Source organism: Rhipicephalus microplus, chromosome 1 (assembly GCF_043290135.1).
Source record: "Rhipicephalus microplus isolate Deutch F79 chromosome 1, USDA_Rmic, whole genome shotgun sequence".
In the NCBI taxonomy this organism is placed as follows: Eukaryota; Metazoa; Arthropoda; class Arachnida; order Ixodida; family Ixodidae; genus Rhipicephalus; species Rhipicephalus microplus.
Genome location: NC_134700.1, coordinates 252,775,504 through 252,796,849, shown reverse-complemented (window position 1 = coordinate 252,796,849; position 21,346 = coordinate 252,775,504).

Genomic DNA, 21,346 nt, shown 5'->3' with positions numbered 1-21,346 from the left:
TTCTTTACGTAAAATAAACTGAAAGACACTGTATGAGTGTGATGCACGGGTAGCTGAAGAAGGTGCCTAATTGGTTTTCAAATAGTCATAGCTTGAACGTATCGTCACTTTCATGTAAAAAAAATGCTCACAATTGCACTAATAGTGTCTTGTCAACTATTTCCTTTATACCTTCCTTAACGTCTGTAGGTTTTTATTAGGTTTTGTCCAACAAATACTTCACAAATTTGTGAGATGTTAGGTAGACACGAGCTGACTGAAAAAATGTACAGCCCGTGCCTCGCTGCATGCCACAACTCCTACGTGATAGCTGCAGAAATGCGAATTTGTTAAGGCGAAAGCCCTCATTAGGAGGGTCACGGGGTGAAAAAAAAAGGTGTTTGGAGTACAAATCAAAACACGCATATTCACTCAAAGACAACTCCACGCCCCTTAGCATCAGCCCCGCTACAATGGTCTGGTGGCTAACGTACTCGGCTGCTGACCCGCAGGTCGCGGGATCGAGTCCCGGCTGCGGCGGCTGCATTTCCGATGGAGGCGGAAATGTTGTAGGCCCGTGTGCTCAGATTTGGGTGCACGTTAAAGAACCCCAGGTGGTCGAAATTTCCGGAGCCCTCCACTACGGCGTCTCTCATAATCATATGGTGGTTTTGGGACGTTAAACCCCACAAATCAATCAAATCGAGTGACTTTCGATTTGTCTTTGCGAAAGCATGAAACTGAGGCAATAGAGAAAAAGGCCACTGAGAGATTCTGCAGAGAGGCACCAGCTGCTTGTAAAGTATTTAAAAAAAACGGTGTTCACGTGACTCGGCTTACTGATGCTTAGAGCTGCGAAAGCCATTCAACAGCAAGTTAAAGCATGTTTTTGAAAAAAAATATGGCAATTTAAGTAAACTATTAGGGTGGTGAGTGATTAGCAGAAGCTAATTATTTTCAGCCAACTGGGAAAATTAGAGTGAAAATAGTCAAATTTGGATAGTATAGTATAAGTATGGACAAGATAGTTGAGGATATGAATATGGATGAGGAGTATGGATGGGACAGTCGAGGTAGTGGAGGAGTTCTACAGAGATCTGTACAGCAACCGAAACAATCACGATGATAACGTATGAAGCAGTAATGGCCCCGAGAAATTGGACATTACAGCAGCTAAAGACAGGAATGCGAAATTAAGGCAAAAAAAATTACTGTACTACGCAGACCGCTTCTGAGAACTGAATTTATTGAAAAAAAAAACAGATATGGGGTGGGGTGACATACAAAGGAGAGGGCACTGAAGGTAAACCGCGCACGATCATACAGGGGGACTACCTATGCAGTATAACACGTGCATCTATCAAACTCAATGCATAATTTTTTCACACTAGTGTTATAACTTTTTTTTGACGCAGGCACAAAGCAGGGAATACGTTAATATTGTTGTTAGATGTGCTTTGTCTGTGAAGTCCAGTTTTTTTTGTCACACTTTGCAGTGCTGCCATTACCTTACCATTACAATCTTCCAACAACCCCCCCCCCCCCCCCCTCTGCTTCTCTCGACATTCCAGCACTAACGACAGGGCAAGTAAAAGGAAGCCCTAGAATGCAAAAAGAGGCAAATCCTCTGGTGAGGATCATGTGACATCAGACCACTTGAAAGACGATTGAAAGTTTGTGTAAGAAAAATTGACCACCCTGTATTCGAAGTGTCTCTTGACGGGAAGAATACCAGAATCTTGGAAGAGTGCCAAAATCATCTGAATTTATTAAAAAATGTGACGTCAAGGACTTGAAAAATTACAGGTCGATCAACTTACTGTCCGTTATCTACATGCTATTTACAAAAATAACCGGTGATGGAATTACGATGACATTAGAGTTCTACCAACCAAAAGACCAAGAAGGATTTCGTACAGACTACTGAATGATATAGACCATATCCATACTATCAATTAGGCAATGGAGAAATGCATGGCATACAACCAAGATAGCATTGATATATTTTACTAGAATGCCCTTGATTCGGTATTTATATCAGACGTCGTGCATGCTACGGAATAAGAACATCAACGATGCTTATATAAGCATACTAGAAAAAAATCTACAGTGGATCCACCGCTACTATAGTCCTCCATAGTGAAAGCGACAGTATCCAAGTAAAAAAGGGTGTAAGGCAGGGAGGTACCATCTCTCGAATGCTATTCGCCGCGTGTTTACAGGAGGTTTTGAGGGCCCTGGATTGGGAAGTCTTAGGGGTAAGAGTTAATAAAGAGTATCTTAGTGACCTGCGATTCGCGGATGAAATTGTATTGACGAGTAATTTATGGGAGAAATCGCAACTCATGGTTATTGAACAGGACGCGGAAAGCATAAAAGTAGGTCTGAAAATTAATAAGCATAAAACTGAAGTAATGTGTAAGTCTCGGCACAGAAGAGCGTTTTGCGATAGGTGGCGGGACACTGGAAGTTGCAAAGGAATACGTCTGCCTAGGACAGGTAGTAACCACGTAGCTGTACCATAAAAATATAACAACTAAAAAAATTAAATATCGGGTGGTTCACATTCGGCAAACATTCGGAAATCACGAATAGTAATCTACGACTAACCAGCACGAGGAAGGTATATAACAGCTGCATCTTGCCGGTACTTACCTAAGGAGAAGAAACATGGAGGCCTACAAAGAGGATGCAGTTTGAATTGAGGACGACGCATCGAGCGGTGAAAAGGAAGTTGAAAGGTGTAACCTTCGAAGACAAGAATAAATCAGAGTGGGACAGGGAACAAAAGGGTTTAGGATATAATAATAATAATAATAATAATAATAATAATAATAATAATAATAATAATAATAATAATAATAATAATAATAATAATAATAATAATAATAATAATTTTGAACATGTTACATGTCATGTTGGTTATTTATATCATAGTTAAATTCAAGGAGACGAAATGGACAAGGGCAGCAGGGCGCGTGTTGCGTAGGCGGGATATCCACTAGTCATTAAGGGTATCTGACTGGATTCCCAGAGAAGGCACACGCGCGAAGCGGAGACAGAAAGTTAGGTGGGCAGATGAGATTAGGAAGTTTGCGGGTATAACGTGGCAGTAGAAATCGCAGGACCGGGTTGATTGGTGCAACATCAAAGAGGCATTTGCCCTGCAGTGGACGTAGTCAGGACGATAATATAAATAGCGATATTTAGATGTCTAATAAGAAATTAAACGAAATAGGTATTATCCTAATTAGTGAGTCTCATTCAGTAAATTTTAATTATTGAGAGCTGTGTGATAGTCAATTAGGGGAGCGTTGGACGTCGTAAAGTGCACGGTTATGTGGCGACATTGCGTAGGTTTCGCTTTCGAGCCACCTTAGGGGAATGTACAGACGACATCGAGTTATATACAGTGACTTCACAGTGGGTCATATTGCATGCCTGTGCCAACAGCGAAGAAGACTACAACACTACAGGAAGGTAGGGTTTCATACAGCTTTTCTGCGATACACTGAAAAAGCGGTAGAAACACTGGCAATCGAAATGCTGTTGCCAAAACAAAAACATCTAGACAAAAAAGCTATTTATTTATTTATTTATTTATTTATTTATTTATTTATTTATTTATTTATTTATTTATTTATTTATTTATTTATTTATTTATTTATTTATTTATTTACTTATCAGCGATGTGGTAAGGAGAGCGGCAAAATATTTGACTGAAATTCACAGATACTCTAACGAACGGAATGTTAATGCGATACAATAGAGCAATTAATTTATTAAAATATAAAACATGACATACAATCAAACATGAAAATGCGTAAGCGACGCACTGGGATCGTTCAAAGTTATTGTATATGGCCCATGGCATTGACCACTCGCGCATGTGAATGAGTGACAAAGCGGTGTACGTTTATATGCAAGGTTTATTAATTAAACACAGTATGTTGTGCTGAGTTCCGAAAGTCGCTTTGCCTTCATTATTGCTGCTTTGTGGTATTTAATCTAGCCTGAAGTTGACAAAAACGAGGTCTGCAAAAGTTGCCCTGGTGGTAGTTGGTTGTTTCCAGTCATACGAAATGCAAGGTAGACCATATAGATACGTCAAGTACTGCACAAGCCAGTCGTTGTCCGCGATCATCGTCCTCGTCATCTTCATTGTTATCAGCGTCATCATCATCACGGTTACGGTGCACGCTAATTCCGCAAACGGACAAACAGAGCTTCACCCTCAAAAATTGGCCCCGAATCTGCGTCCTTCGCTGCAGATGTCGAAAAACGATAGTCTTCTGCTGCACTACGTGAGTCCTGGCCTCATGCACGTGAGACGTGGCACTGCGTCAGATATAGACACCGTCTGGCAGTGGCGTCGGGAAACATGCGCTTGCAAGTGCAGAACCCAGACAGAGGGCATTTTCGTTCATAGCGTCGCATTTTCAGCGCAGTCTAAGAAACACTGGGGGTTTTATAATTGCGTATCCAAGTCTTATGTTGTATAGAAACACACCGTATAATACTTACATATTTATGTTGCGCCTCAATTATGCTTAACATTTGCTTTTTGATCGACAAGGTTCACAAGTATGAACGCAGCCACCAGCTCAACATGGCTGGCCGTTCAGCAAGTGCTCAAACTTTGGTCGCGTGGCTGGATGGCGTGACAGACAGACAGACAGACGGACGGACGGACCATAATTTTTGCGTTCATTATCTCAAAAAAAACTTTAAAGTTGCTTTGGAGCGTGCACTATACAGGTACAGTTTGATTGCTGCTGAACTCTAAAAGCGATGTAACAGTTCTCAAAGGTGGACGAAACTGGCACTCTTTTGGAAATAAACAGAAGCTGTCGACGCAGGGCTTCTTGAGATGCTGAGCTAACATGGGGACGTCCTCTTCGGTATGCCACATTAACTGCAACAGAAAGACGGCTAAAGCGTGGCCTCCTGGATCTGCTCCGAGAACGGTACCCCCACGAGTTAGTGACGGAGGCCATGGTTGAACAGACGCTTTTTAATGCCGTGCTTGACTCTTTTTCGTTATTCCAGATGTCGCAATCTGGCTGCAGAACTTTCAGCTCCGCTTCCGGAGTCCTCCACTACGGCGTCTCTCATAATTGTGTGGTGATTTTAGGACGTTAAACCCCACACATCATCGTGAACTTTCAGCTCTCACATGCTTCTTGACGTATGCATGCGGGCCCGTAATCGCCAGGTACTGCACCAGGGTGGCCAGTTGTTCTCTAGTGAAGATCGACAGCCACCATAGTGATCCATAAAAAAAGCGATAGAATACGAATCAAGAAGGGTGTAAGGCAGGGGGATAAAATCTCCCCAGCGCTATTTACCGCGTGCTTACATGAGGCTTTCAGAGGTCTATAATGGGAAGAAATATGGATAAGATTTAGTGGAGAGTACCTTAGTAACCTGCGCTTCGCCGATGACATTGCATTGCTGAATAACTCGGGGGACGCATTACAACTCATGATTACGGAGTTATAGACAAGGAGAGTGGGAAGGTCAGTCTTAAAATAATCTGCATAAAACTAATCTGCAGCTGCATCTTTTCGGCACTTACCCACGCAAAAGAAACTTGGAGACTTATTAAGAGGGTTTAGCTTAAATTGAGGACGACGCAATGAGCGATGGAAAGGAAAATGATAGGTGTAACCTTAAGAGACAAGAAGAGAGCAGAGTGGATCAGGGAACTAACCGGGGTTAATGATATTATAGTTGAAATCAAGAAGAGGAAATGTACATGGGCGGGGCAGGTAGCGCGTAGGTAGGATAACGGCTGGTCATTAAGGGTAACAGACAATTCCCAGAGAAGGCAAGTGGATTAGGGGGAGACAGAAAGTTAGGTGGGCAGATGAGATTAAGAAGTTTGCGCGTATAAAGTGGCAGCAGCAAGCACAGTACCGAGTTAACTGGCGGAACATGGGAGGGGCCTTTGTCCTGCAATGGACGTAGTCAGGATGATTATGATAAGGATGATGATGATGATGAAGCTTGAACAACTTCAGTTGCAGCCTTGAAAAGATGAGTCCGCTTGTCGAAACATCGGGGCCAACACACCCCCTATTATTGAATACATCAATCTTCGTCACATAAACAGAGCTTAACACATCTTTCGCAGTTCGGATCAGTGAGCGGCGGGAAGCATCCGCTGGAGAAATGCGCGGGCCCCCCCTCCCAACCCCAGAAAAAAAAACGATGACGACACAAGTTTTCATAGCCACGCTTACGTAAAGTACGTGAAAATGTGTAAGGATCCGACGTTTCGGAATCGACGTGGTTCCTTCTTCAGGGGGCACTGTGGCGACGTTGCAGCGGTGTCTTGAAGGCACCAGACGGACATCTGTCGAACATTTACACGCAAGCGTTTATTTTGCGTATTGTAAAGCTCCTGCAGCAAGAACCATGAAAAAAAAAGCGCCATCGACAATAATCTCGGTCCTTTCTAACCACGAAGTTTTAACGTCGTCTAAAACCTCTGCAGCTGCCCTTTAGGGTACCCACGGCTCCCAGAACTGGAAAAAAAAAAAGCCAGCAATTATGATACGTAAATGACCGCTGTTACGGCGCGATAGTTACGGGGCTCGGCTGCAGACTTAAAGACCTGGGTTTGATTGTGACCAGGCTGGTCGCGTTTCGTAATCATCGTTATCATCGTTATCGTCAGCCTGACTACACCCACTGCAGAACAAGCACCGTTCTACTGTTCCGCCAATCAGAGTGGTCGTGTGCTTGCAGAGGCCGTGTTGTACCCTAAAGCTCCTTAATCTCAAGGATTGAATCAAAGGAAAAAAAAAGAGGGCAGAAAGGGTCAGAGAGCAAGCTGTTGTTAGGGATATCTTAATCAAAACGAAGTAAGGCATGCACGTGTACACAAGATAACCGCTGATAACCAAGAGTAACAGACGGGATTCAAAGAGAAGGCAAACGCGCGAAGGGGAAGTTAGGGGGACATTTCGTAATTGCCCAGACTTAAGCCAGCACCATTGCGAAATGCGACCATTAAGGCGGCCGTAATGGTCCGACCTCTAATGTATATTCATAGCTTAAAGTATCCAGCGGCGCAAGCGTAACATAACTCATCACTTTTTCTTGCAGAAAATGTTTATCGTGCATTGGGAAAGTATCGTAATAACTATATCCCAACGTTATAGCCTGTACTGAATCGGGTAATAAAATTGTTCTCACTGCGTTTTGTTTTTTTAGTCTTAATTTGCTATTCTGCAGAAGGTTTCACGCGTGACTTGGTAACGCATGAAATGTCATTGCGAGACAAGAATTTTACAATGCCCAGTCCACCCGCACAGCAACAATAGTATTGCCAGCTGTGATGTATTTACTAATTTTCAAGGTATTTTGGAAATTTCTCGGGCAGCGTGGGGTGGTAGGCTGGTAATAGGATTTTCTTATAAGGCGTAGGGTAATTTCAACTTTTTGCTCGTCATCTATCAGCCAGATTATGTAGACGATTGACGCGACATCTCTGAGGGTAATCTTTTTAAAGAGAAACGAAAACTGAACCTTTCTTCTAATAAAACTGGATCAACTGGCAGTCTCTTAATTTGCATGTTGTGCGGCAAAGACGAATGATTACACGTCATACATTCCTGTTCTAGCATTGGTGAGTGGCTTTTCTCCTTCTCCGTCGTCACTTTTTCGTTAGTTGACTTTATTTTTAATTCGCGATGGCGGTTGGTTTCAGTTATTAGGACAAAAACCTTACATGCGTCATCAGTCATCAATGATTAATGTGACTGTCGGCGTTAGTACGAGTGACGCAAAAAAAAATTATAATATAACGACATGGCCTCGTGAAGTCATGGAAATGTTACAGATCACCAAGTTTGCGATGTTCCCTGCCATGGTGGTCTAGTGGCTAAGGTACTCGGATGCTCACCCGCAGGTCACGGGATCGAATCCCGGCTGTGGCGGCTGCATTTCCGATGGAAGCGGAAATGTTGTAGGCCCGTGTGCTCAGATTTGGGTGAACGTTAAAGAACCCCAGGTGGTCAAAATTTCTGGAGCCCTCCACGACAGCGTCGCTCATAATCATATGGTGGTTTTGGGACGTTAAACTCCACATATCCATCAATCAATCAATCAATCAATCAAAGTTTGTGACGCAATCAATAAATCAGAGTGACGTGCATGTCCCATCACGGAGCGACATCGATTTGTGATGTCATCACGTGACACCCTCACTTGCTCATGAGAGGGCCGACCCCGGAACCACGGCATGTGCAGCTTCCAATCCAAAAAATTTGGTAACTGTCCGTATCTTCTGATGGTGGGAGGATCAGTACGATCGAATAACAATTAAAAAACGAAGGCGGTTTTCACTTTCGAGTTCTTAGGCCAACGCATGTTGGTCTAAGAACATCAGGATTGATTGATTGATATGTAGGGTTTAACGTCCCAAAACCACCATGTGATTATGAGACACGCTGTCGTGGAGGGCTACGGAAATTTCGACTACCTGGGGCCCTTTAACGTGCGCCCAAATCTAAGCACACCGGGTCTACATCATTTCCGCCTCCATCGAAAATGCAGCCGCCGCAGCCAGGATTCGATCCCGCGACCTGCATGCGGGTCAGCAGCCGAGTACCACACATCAGGATTCCTTCTGCAAGCTTTTTTAATGATTTTTGGGCTTGCCATAGGGTAGTAAATAATAATAATAATAATAATAATAATAATAATAATAATAATAATAATAATAATAATAATAATAATAATAATAATAATAATAATAATAATAATAATAATAATAATAATAATAATAATATCATCATCATCCGCGTGGCAAAGCAAGAAGGTCTTTACCGTAGCTTGTGAAGCCTTCCTGGGCCACGTCTCTGGAAAAAAAGATATTGATTAGAAATGTTGTACGTGAGGATCGCCTTATGTCCGAATAATTTCGGGATTTATTGAGCGGCTAAAGTGCACCCTTAACATGCAGCAGAAGAGAAAACTTGCCTTCTCCATTGCTTCATAGCAACGGCACTATTTTGGGAACGAACCGACTCCCCGTTTTTTTTTTTATTATCATCGCTAAATAATCCTCGACTCGCGAGCACGTTCGAAGTAGGTCACAGCGTTACGCCGCATAGGAAAATATAGGATCTAATTTATCCGATGGAGGACAAGGTCGTGATAAAAAGTCGTTGAAGAGAACCAATTGAAGATGGTAATGCACCGTAAACGTCTGGTTCTTTCGAACAAATCCGAAAATCTCCATTCGCGGGAAAGGTGGGCGGAATTTGGGTGACAACCTAAATAAAGACTGACACTCGATCAGGCTGTCCATGAGCGGTAAGCACGAAACGCTCACTCTCTGAAAATGAGACAGAGTGAAAGTACAGGGTACGACGCAAGCAAACATAGCTGACAGTGTGGATACATTTTTTTTGTTTGATTTAGACAGCTTAGCCAACGACGGACGTGAGTTAAGGTGGTTCGCATTCCAAAGAAGAGACACATTTCTGAAGCAATCTGTTCACAGAAGCTTCTTACGTCTTCTAACACCTTTGACGTTAAAGAAAAAGGAAACCTGTTGCCTCTACTTGGAAGGCAGTTTCATGTACGTTGGCGGACATGGAAAGCGTAGCGTTTTGTGATATCTTCTTTTAATTCATTTTTCATGCAAAGTGGGTGTGAGCTTTTCGTTGAGAATGACAGCGGCAACGAAAAATCCACGCCTTACACGTTGCCCACATATGACTAGCCCTACCGAAGCCTCGTCTTTTGAGCACTTCGCAAGATATGTATTAAAGTATTGACTCATCAGCACCAGTTATGACAGCGAAATTGTCTAATACCTGTGTCACACGGGCGCGCAAAAAGTTTTTTAAGTAAGCGGTCTTTTACGAAGTTGAAAGACTTTTAACCAACGGCGCAGACACACGGCAGCAACGCTCTCCTTTTAGTGTTTTCGTTCGAAGACGCTAGCGAAAGCGTGGCACTAGCAGTTAAAAGAGAAGTAATGAAAATTAAACGATGTATCACGATGTACAAATTAAAGACTCGTTGCACTACTCGCTTCTTCAAATAAATTTAAGAATAAGAGATGAAGAAACATTTGTGCAAAATGGCGCGGTGCGAGACCAAGCGTCCCCACGTGATATTGCCGACGCGTTGTAGCTGCTTACGAAAGTAGAAAAGGAAATAACCATTAAAAGAGTTCATTACACCTTCTGCAGAATATCAAATTTGTTTTTGCAAAGAGTTTTGGTGACAGAAAAATAAGCATTCGCTCTTTTTTCCCCACCACTCGAAAATAGCTGGCGCCCACTGGTTTCGAGGCTACTCATTCGGAGCCGTAAAAGAGATCGACGAACTCCGTTTACGAAAAAGACTGCTTCTGAAAAGGAGTTTGCTCTGTGCCGTGTGTCTGCTGTCAGGAACTCCTTTTCAGAAAAAGACCGCTTACTTAAAAGACCTTTAAGTGCCCGTGTGACAGGGGTATGAGGAAGCCGTAATTTGTCTGTCTAAAACAGAGGCCACCATGAATCAGCACGTGCTAGTCTCTACATCTGCGTCCTCTTCTGCGTCCCTCCCAGAACAATCCTCCGGCGTTGCCGGTATTATAACAATGTTGCGTAAGAGAAGAGTAGCTATTTATTATTGCCACATTACGGCAAAAACACATGAGGACAAAAATTATCCCGGGTATGGCACCTGCTTTCTAGCTCAAATAAGTACTTAGACTACAAAAATTTTAAAGCCACACAACATCATATATAAACATCATATACGAATACCGCCATCCAGCTGACAGTCCAAGAACAAAAACTAGAGGTGGACACCATACAGGAGACGCACAACCCACGCCTTAAGGAGCTTAGCCCCTAAAAGATGATGATGTTGGAAATGAGCACGCTGTTTTCCTTTCTGTCAATCTTAAGCTTGAACTTAAAGTGATCGTTGAAAACTAAGGGGCGTCCAATTAAATTTCGACGTAATAACGGCTCCTTTCTTTCATTCTTGAATGTGTCTGAACCAGACGCCCCCCCCCCCCCCCTTTCTTTTGATTCCAGCGAACTAAACCCCCGTCAAAACACGTACGTTTCTGACAAATATCCAGGGCCAGTATTGATTAAGAGCTTTCCAATTTGCATACTTAGAGGAGACAATGATGTACACCAAAAAAATTAAGCTTCTTTAGTATGCCGCAACTTCGTGTGGCAACAGCTACCAAGCCCTAACGGTTTCTTTACATGCAGCTGCTACGCCTATTATTTTATTTCTTTAAATTCTGACTTATGGCAAAGAATCAATCTGTTTAAGACCCACCTTCATCATCTTCATAAGAACACTAAAGTAAGCTAAAAGTTGATCTGTTTGGATATATCTTCTCGGAAATAGTGCTAAGCAGGAGGTGAAAATAGAGTGACTCAACAACATTCTACATTCTAAACACAGTTGATCGGCTGGTTTTATCGGATTTGACTACCCTGTCTTAAACTTTTGTTCTAGCCTCGGAATGAGGGAGTACGCATCATATATATATATATATATATATATATATATATATATATATATATATATATATATATATATATATATATATATATATATATATATATATATATATATATATAGGCAGGCATGGTGGCGAAAATGGCCGTAGCGTTGCAATAAGTCAAGTAGATCCTCCAAGAGAACGGTAACAACGGAAGTGTTTAATTCGACAGTTTCGGCCAGAGTCTGGCCTTCATCAGGAGTCATGGTACATTCTGTTTGCGCTCACATTTATAGTATTTTGGGTAAAAAATGAGAGGGAAGGAACGAAAAAAAACAGAAAGAAAGAAAGAGTTTGAAAAACGAGAGAGGAAAGGATATCCAGAAAGTTCCAGGTTCCACTGTGCTTCGCGAGTGGCGTCGTCAGTGTGTATTTTCTTAGTATTGCGTTCAGTGCAGTTTGGTGGCGGTCCCTTTATTGTAGACGGGGCCTGGCTAAGGTAAGGGCTTGCGTGTCGCGAAAAATGCTTTTTTTATTATTATTTTTTATTTTTTATTTTTTAAAGACCGTCACTAATTCGGCGTCGGGGACAGCGTTCCGAGGCTCCAGGAAGTCGGCGCGGGAGAAAATGTTTCTTAAGGCGCTGTCTGTCGTTTTGAATGCTATTTTGCTCTGCGAATCCGCGTTTGGGGGTTTTAATTGTGTATGGGGTGGCCCTTCTATATGTCGGGCTTTGTTGTCGAAATGCGGGAAGGGTTTCCAAACTGCGAGAAAGGACGTTTGAAGTGATTGCTATTTTGTACTGGGAAACCGCGTTCGGGGCGTTTAGTTGTGTATGTGGATGTCGGGCTTTGTTGCCAAAATCGGGGAAGGGTTGCCAAAAGGCGAGAAGGGGCGTTTGAAGTGATTGCATTTTGTTCTGGGAATCCACGTTCGGGGCTTTTAGTTGTGCATGCGGTGACCCTTCGACAAGTCGGGCTTACAACTATTGTTCGGTTATTCAGAGAAATAGAAATAGACGACAGTGGTTCACTGAAACACGCAAAGATATTTGTAGTTGTCCAGTCCTCGTCGCCGCCACAGTGCCGCGAAATCTTGAACTGTTATGATTACAATTATAAACTTACATATACACACATACACCCCCATACATATGCGCATATGCATAAGTACATATACACATATAAATGCATATGTATATATTATAGTGCTTTGATTGCTGCAAGTGTACCCGGACTTTCATTTATGCCTTTTTCGAGGGTGTTAAATCGGTGTATGAGGTATGATTCACGTTGTTCACGTTCCCGGTTTGATTTAAATCCTGTTTCTAAAAGTGTGACTGACAATTTGTCGAAGGAGTGGCCGGGAAGGTTAAGGTGTTTTGATAGAGGTAGATTCGGCGCTGATTTCGCGTGGGCTCTGTGATTATTGAAACGAATCCTAAAGGGTGTTTCCGTTTGTCCGATGTATTGCATGCCGCACACGTTGCATTCAAGTAGATATACCACATTAGGGGAATCGCATGTTAGATTTCCTCGTATGTTAATTGAAAAGTTGGATTGTGTGCTGCTTGCCTTGCTTGTATCTCGCATCGCTTTGCATACAAAACATCGAGGCTTCAGACAAGGTCGGCATGAACTGTCGGAAGTTGAAGTATTGATTTGGGAGTTTACAAGTGTGTCTTTGAGGTTGCGTGTTCGTCGGTAAACGACGCCAGGAGCCGATGGGAATGCACGTTTTAGACGTTCACTTTGTTCCAGTATGTTGTAATGTCGTTTAAGGATTTTGTTAACGTTGGGGAAATTCGTGCTGTATGTTAAACATAGGTGTGTCTGTTGCAGGTTGTGTTGTGGTGGCCGCTTCATCAGAAGGTCATCACGCTGAAGTTTTCTAGCTTTTTGAATAGCGTCATCAATTACATGTGGAGGATATTTCTGTTTTTCGAGCACGAGTTTAAGCTTTTGTGAGCTCGCGTGGAAGTCAGTGTCTTTTGAGCAAATTCGCTTAAAACGGTGGGCCTGGCCGTATGGAATGCTGTTTTTACAATGGCGTGGATGATCACTTTGGTAATGGAGGTACTGTTGTCGATCTGTTGGTTTGCGGTAGAGGGTTGTGGAAAGTTTATCATCTTCTATTATTATGGTAACGTCAAGGAAATTTACGGTTACTTGTGAGTAGGTGTGTGTGAAGTGTATGTTTGGATGCACAGTATTGTAAGTATCGATAAAGTTTAGCAGTTCATCCTCGCTGTGAGTCCAAATAAGAAAAATATCGTCAATGTACCGCCTGTATAGGAGTGGTTTCAAGGGAGTTTGGGACAAAAATTCGGTTTCTAGTTCTCCCATAAAAATGTTAGCATAGTTTGGTGCGAGTTTGGTACCCATGGCGGTGCCGCTGATTTGTCGAAAGTACTCTTGGTTGAACTCGAATGAGTTCAGTTCTAATACAAGTCTTGTGAGGCTTGCGATGGCAGAGAAATCTGGGGTGTCAGGTTGTCTATGGTTTGTGTATGTGTTTTTTAATGCCGCTATGCCATCATCGTGGGGAATATTTGTATAAAGTGAAGACACATCAAGGGTAACTAAGTATGAGTGTTTCGGAATGCGCAGGTCTGCAATATCTCGAAGAAAATGTGAGGTGTCTTTTACGTACGACCCGAGAGTGCACGGAATGTGGCCTATTAATTTGTCTACGTACCCTGATATGGGCTCGGTTACTGTGCCTATACCTGAAATGATTGGTCGGCCTGGATTACCGGGTTTATGAATTTTTGGGAGTATGTAGAAGCGCCCTGGACGAGGGTGTACTGGCCGCATTAATTTGTGCTCACTGCGTGTTATTCTTCCCTCGTCCAACAGCTTCTTCAGTTCTGTTGCTACAATACGCGTGTATTTCTCTGTCGGGTCCCCTGGGAGGCGTTCGTAGAATTTTAAGTCGTTTAGTTGACGGTATGCTTCTTGTAGGTAGTCGGTTGTATTTAGGACTACAATTGCCCCTCCTTTGTCAGCGGGCTTTATTATTATATCAGTCCTAGATGTTAGGTTTTGCATACTCTTTTTCTCGGATTTTGTCATGTTTTCCCGCTTTCCCTTCTGTCTGTGATACTCCTGTAATATATCTTTCTGGACCGCGTTAATATATAAGTCCAGACACTTGTCTCGATGACTATTTGGTGTCCAATCGCTTGTTTGGTGGCGGGGAGTCTTTGGAATGTTAGACGGCTTGTCCAAGAAATATTCGTGCAGCCTCAATTTTCTAGCGAAGTTGTCGAGGTCTCGGAGTAAGTGAAACTCATCGAAAGATTTTCTAGTTGGGCAGAAGTTTAGTCCTTTAGATAATAGTTTTACTTCATCAGTTGACAAACTCGTGTCTGATAGGTTTATAATCGCAGCGTCGTAGTGAGTGTTGATAGGTGTTTTCTTGTTTGTGCCGTGAGTTTCCTCGTGGGTGAATGTGTTGTAGTCATACAGTGTAGCGTCTGGTAGTGTGGGGTTGGAAACATTGTCTCTTTTAAGTTTCTGTATTTTAGTTTTCTTGACCTCTTGGTATTTATTCTGTTCGAACTCTGTTAGTAGGGTGATTTCCTCGTTTGATAAGTGGTTGTTGTCGCGCAGAATGGCGTTGGTCATGTTGGTCAGTTTCTTTACTTGTTTTTCACTGTGGTTGATTGCAATTTCTGTTAGCTTGAGTGATGCTTCTAGAAGGACGTTTTGCCATGCGGCCTGGTTGTTTTCGTCGAGATTTGTGGCGGCAGGGGTGATGGAGAGTGTCATTCCTTTGGGGGCTATTCTAGCATTTAGGTATACTTGCAGCGTCGATCTATGCATTGCATGTCTGATTCGTTTATCCGTGAGTTTTCTTACTTTAAGAAAAGTGGCACTGTAACCGGAGAGCAGAGAGCTGGACTTACAGATTGGAAGTCAGTCTTCTTTTGGGCGCGGGGACGGCACTGCAGAAGTCCGCAGGTTGTAGGTGTGTTGTGTAGGCCTTCGTCGTTGAAAGGATGATCCGGGCGTCGAGCTGCTGGCAGGCGTTGAGCTCCGAGCGAGCGTTGAGGGCAGGATGTCCGTGTTGCTCGATGTTTCTTTGGGTGGGGTCGGCAATAGAGCAACACGCCTCTGTTGGTCGGCAGGTTTCACCTCTTGGGAAGGTGCGGTACTGCTGTCGATGACGGTGGGCTGTATCGGGCGTCGAGGTGTTATACTTTCAACGATCGTTGGGAACTCTGTCGTGGTGTCAGAGGTCTGCAGTGCTCCGGGAACGTGTTGGTGACTTCTGGTTCCCTGGTGATATTCTTCTGTTCGCATTTGGATGGGAGTGGTAGGTTGGGATGACCACCCCGCGGCAGGCTCGAGGTTCCCGCGATATATTGCCCCTTTCAGCGTTTGAGCAATGAGTGCTACCCCCATGAAGCTCGGATGTAGTCCGTCCGCAGCAAGGAAACGTCTGGCTGGCAGTTGGTCGAATTCATAGTCGATGTATGACACCTTGCCCGGTTTCCGGCAGTACGTCTTGATTGTCTCATTAAAGTGACGAGCTTCCCTGTTGAAGCGGTGGACGAATTTCTCGTTGGAACGTTGTAGGCAGGATTTCCTTGACGTTACCATAATAATAGAAGATGATAAACTTTCCACAACCCTCTACCGCAAACCAACAGATCGACAACAGTACCTCCATTACCAAAGTGATCATCCACGCCATTGTAAAAACAGCATTCCATACGGCCAGGCCCACCGTTTTAAGCGAATTTGCTCAAAAGACACTGACTTCCACGCGAGCTCACAAAAGCTTAAACTCGTGCTCGAAAAACAGAAATATCCTCCACATGTAATTGATGACGCTATTCAAAAAGCTAGAAAACTTCAGCGTGATGACCTTCTGATGAAGCGGCCACCACAACACAACCTGCAACAGACACACCTATGTTTAACATACAGCACGAATTTCCCCAACGTTAACAAAATCCTTAAACGACATTACAACATACTGGAACAAAGTGAACGTCTAAAACGTGCATTCCCATCGGCTCCTGGCGTCGTTTACCGACGAACACGCAACCTCAAAGACACACTTGTAAACTCCCAAATCAATACTTCAACTTCCGACAGTTCATGCCGACCTTGTCTGAAGCCTCGATGTTTTGTATGCAAAGCGATGCGAGATACAAGCAAGGCAAGCAGCACACAATCCAACTTTTCAATTAACATACGAGGAAATCTAACATGCGATTCCCCTAATGTGGTATATCTACTTGAATGCAACGTGTGCGGCATGCAATACATCGGACAAACGGAAACACCCTTTAGGATTCGTTTCAATAATCACAGAGCCCACGCGAAATCAGCGCCGAATCTACCTCTATCAAAACACCTTAACCTTCCCGGCCACTCCTTCGACAAATTGTCAGTCACACTTTTAGAAACAGGATTTAAATCAAACCGGGAACGTGAACAACGTGAATCATACCTCATACACCGATTTAACACCCTCGAAAAAGGCATAAATGAAAGTCCGGGTACACTTGCAGCAATCAAAGCACTATAATATATACATATGCATTTATATGTGTATATGTACTTATGCATATGCGCATATGTATGGGGGTGTATGTGTGTATATGTAAGTTTATAATTGTAATCATAACAGTTCAAGATTTCGCGGCACTGTGGCGGCGACGAGGACTGGACAACTACAAATATCTTTGCGTGTTTCAGTGAACCACTGTCGTCTATTTCTATTTCTCTGAATAACCGAACAATAGTTGTAAGCCCGACTTGTCGAAGGGTCACCGCATGCACAACTAAAAGCCCCGAACGTGGATTCCCAGAACAAAATGCAATCACTTCAAACGCCCCTTCTCGCCTTTTGGCAACCCTTCCCCGATTTTGGCAACAAAGCCCGACATCCACATACACAACTAAACGCCCCGAACGCGGTTTCCCAGTACAAAATAGCAATCACTTCAAACGTCCTTTCTCGCAGTTTGGAAACCCTTCCCGCATTTCGACAACAAAGCCCGACATATAGAAGGGCCACCCCATACACAATTAAAACCCCCAAACGCGGATTCGCAGAGCAAAATAGCATTCAAAACGACAGACAGCGCCTTAAGAAACATTTTCTCCCGCGCCGACTTCCTGGAGCCTCGGAACGCTGTCCCCGACGCCGAATTAGTGACGGTCTTTAAAAAATAAAAAATAAAAAATAATAATAAAAAAAGCATTTTTCGCGACACGCAAGCCCTTACCTTAGCCAGGCCCCGTCTACAATAAAGGGACCGCCACCAAACTGCACTGAACGCAATACTAAGAAAATACACACTGACGACGCCACTCGCGAAGCACAGTGGAACCTGGAACTTTCTGGATATCCTTTCCTCTCTCGTTTTTCAAACTCTTTCTTTCTTTCTGTTTTTTTTTCGTTCCTTCCCTCTCATTTTTTACCCAAAATACTATAAATGTGAGCGCAAACAGAATGTACCATGACTCCTGATGAAGGCCAGACTCTGGCCGAAACTGTCGAATTAAACACTTCCGTTGTTACCGTTCTCTTGGAGGATCTACTTGACTTATTGCAACGCTACGGCCATTTTCGCCACCATGCCTGCCTACTCCAGACCGGCCACCGGCGCACCTCCAGCGGAAAAAGTATCACGGAAATTTCCTAAACATGCACCAAGTACAGCTATCATTGGAAATTCACAAACGAGATACCTTCATCGACACTTCAACCCCTACGACAAGTCAACACCGGCATTCATAACGATCCGCGGAGCATCCACTTTCGATATTGAAGATGAGCTGGCAAATGTGCCACGCTCAGTAACCACGCTCGTTTTCCACGTGGGGACGAGCGAATTGGAACTGTACGGGCCGGATGAGTCCCTTCGCCGCCTTCGCCGCCTGGTAAATAACACTCTTCAAAGACGCCCGGAACTTGACAGACTAATTGTCTCATGTGTGCCACCACGATCCACCAACAGGCGCCTACAACGTTCCAACGAGAAATTCGTCCACCGCTTCAACAGGGAAGCTCGTCACTTTAATGAGACAATCAAGACGTACTGCCGGAAACCGGGCAAGGTGTCATACATCGACTATGAATTCGACCAACTGCCAGCCAGACGTTTCCTTGCTGCGGACGGACTACATCCGAGCTTCATGGGGGTAGCACTCATTGCTCAAACGCTGAAAGGGGCAATATATCGCGGGAACCTCGAGCCTGCCGCGGGGTGGTCATCCCAACCTACCACTCCCATCCAAATGCGAACAGAAGAATATCACCAGGGAACCAGAAGTCACCAACACGTTCCCGGAGCACTGCAGACCTCTGACACCACGACAGAGTTCCCAACGATCGTTGAAAGTATAACACCTCGACGCCCGATACAGCCCACCGTCATCGACAGCAGTACCGCACCTTCCCAAGAGGTGAAACCTGCCGACCAACAGAGGCGTGTTGCTCTATTGCCGACCCCACCCAAAGAAACATCGAGCAACACGGACATCCTGCCCTCAACGCTCGCTCGGAGCTCAACGCCTGCCAGCAGCTCGACGCCCGGATCATCCTTTCAACGACGAAGGCCTACACAACACACCTACAACCTGCGGACTTCTGCAGTGCCGTCCCCGCGCCCAAAAGAAGACTGACTTCCAATCTGTAAGTCCAGCTCTCTGCTCTCCGGTTACAGTGCCACTTTTCTTAAAGTAAGAAAACTCACGGATAAACGAATCAGACATGCAATGCATAGATCGACGCTGCAAGTATACCTAAATGCTAGAATAGCCCCCAAAGGAATGACACTCTCCATCACCCCTGCCGCCACAAATCTCGACGAAAACAACCAGGCCGCATGGCAAAACGTCCTTCTAGAAGCATCACTCAAGCTAACAGAAATTGCAATCAACCACAGTGAAAAACAAGTAAAGAAACTGACCAACATGACCAACGCCATTCTGCGCGACAACAACCACTTATCAAACGAGGAAATCACCCTACTAACAGAGTTCGAACAGAATAAATACCAAGAGGTCAAGAAAACTAAAATACAGAAACTTAAAAGAGACAATGTTTCCAACCCCACACTACCAGACGCTACACTGTATGACTACAACACATTCACCCACGAGGAAACTCACGGCACAAACAAGAAAACACCTATCAACACTCACTACGACGCTGCGATTATAAACCTATCAGACACGAGTTTGTCAACTGATGAAGTAAAACTATTATCTAAAGGACTAAACTTCTGCCCAACTAGAAAATCTTTCGATGAGTTTCACTTACTCCGAGACCTCGACAACTTCGCTAGAAAATTGAGGCTGCACGAATATTTCTTGGACAAGCCGTCTAACATTCCAAAGACTCCCCGCCACCAAACAAGCGATTGGACACCAAATAGTCATCGAGACAAGTGTCTGGACTTATATATTAACGCGGTCCAGAAAGATATATTACAGGAGTATCACAGACAGAAGGGAAAGCGGGAAAACATGACAAAATCCGAGAAAAAGAGTATGCAAAACCTAACATCTAGGACTGATATAATAATAAAGCCCGCTGACAAAGGAGGGGCAATTGTAGTCCTAAATACAACCGACTACCTACAAGAAGCATACCGTCAACTAAACGACTTAAAATTCTACGAACGCCTCCCAGGGGACCCGACAGAGAAATACACGCGTATTGTAGCAACAGAACTGAAGAAGCTGTTGGACGAGGGAAGAATAACACGCAGTGAGCACAAATTAATGCGGCCAGTACACCCTCGTCCAGGGCGCTTCTACATACTCCCAAAAATTCATAAACCCGGTAATCCAGGCCGACCAATCATTTCAGGTATAGGCACAGTAACCGAGCCCATATCAGGGTACGTAGACAAATTAATAGGCCACATTCCGTGCACTCTCGGGTCGTACGTAAAAGACACCTCACATTTTCTTCGAGATATTGCAGACCTGCGCATTCCGAAACACTCATACTTAGTTACCCTTGATGTGTCTTCACTTTATACAAATATTCCCCACGATGATGGCATAGCGGCATTAAAAAACACATACACAAACCATAGACAACCTGACACCCCAGATTTCTCTGCCATCGCAAGCCTCACAAGACTTGTATTAGAACTGAACTCATTCGAGTTCAACCAAGAGTACTTTCGACAAATCAGCGGCACCGCCATGGGTACCAAACTCGCACCAAACTATGCTAACATTTTTATGGGAGAACTAGAAACCGAATTTTTGTCCCAAACTCCCTTGAAACCACTCCTATACAGGCGGTACATTGACGATATTTTTCTTATTTGGACTCACAGCGAGGATGAACTGCTAAACTTTATCGATACTTACAATACTGTGCATCCAAACATACACTTCACACACACCTACTCACAAGTAACCGTAAATTTCCTTGACGTTACCATAATAATAGAAGATGATAAACTTTCCACAACCCTCTACCGCAAACCAACAGATCGACAACAGTACCTCCATTACCAAAGTGATCATCCACGCCATTGTAAAAACAGCATTCCATACGGCCAGGCCCACCGTTTTAAGCGAATTTGCTCAAAAGACACTGACTTCCACGCGAGCTCACAAAAGCTTAAACTCGTGCTCGAAAAACAGAAATATCCTCCACATGTAATTGATGACGCTATTCAAAAAGCTAGAAAACTTCAGCGTGATGACCTTCTGATGAAGCGGCCACCACAACACAACCTGCAACAGACACACCTATGTTTAACATACAGCACGAATTTCCCCAACGTTAACAAAATCCTTAAACGACATTACAACATACTGGAACAAAGTGAACGTCTAAAACGTGCATTCCCATCGGCTCCTGGCGTCGTTTACCGACGAACACGCAACCTCAAAGACA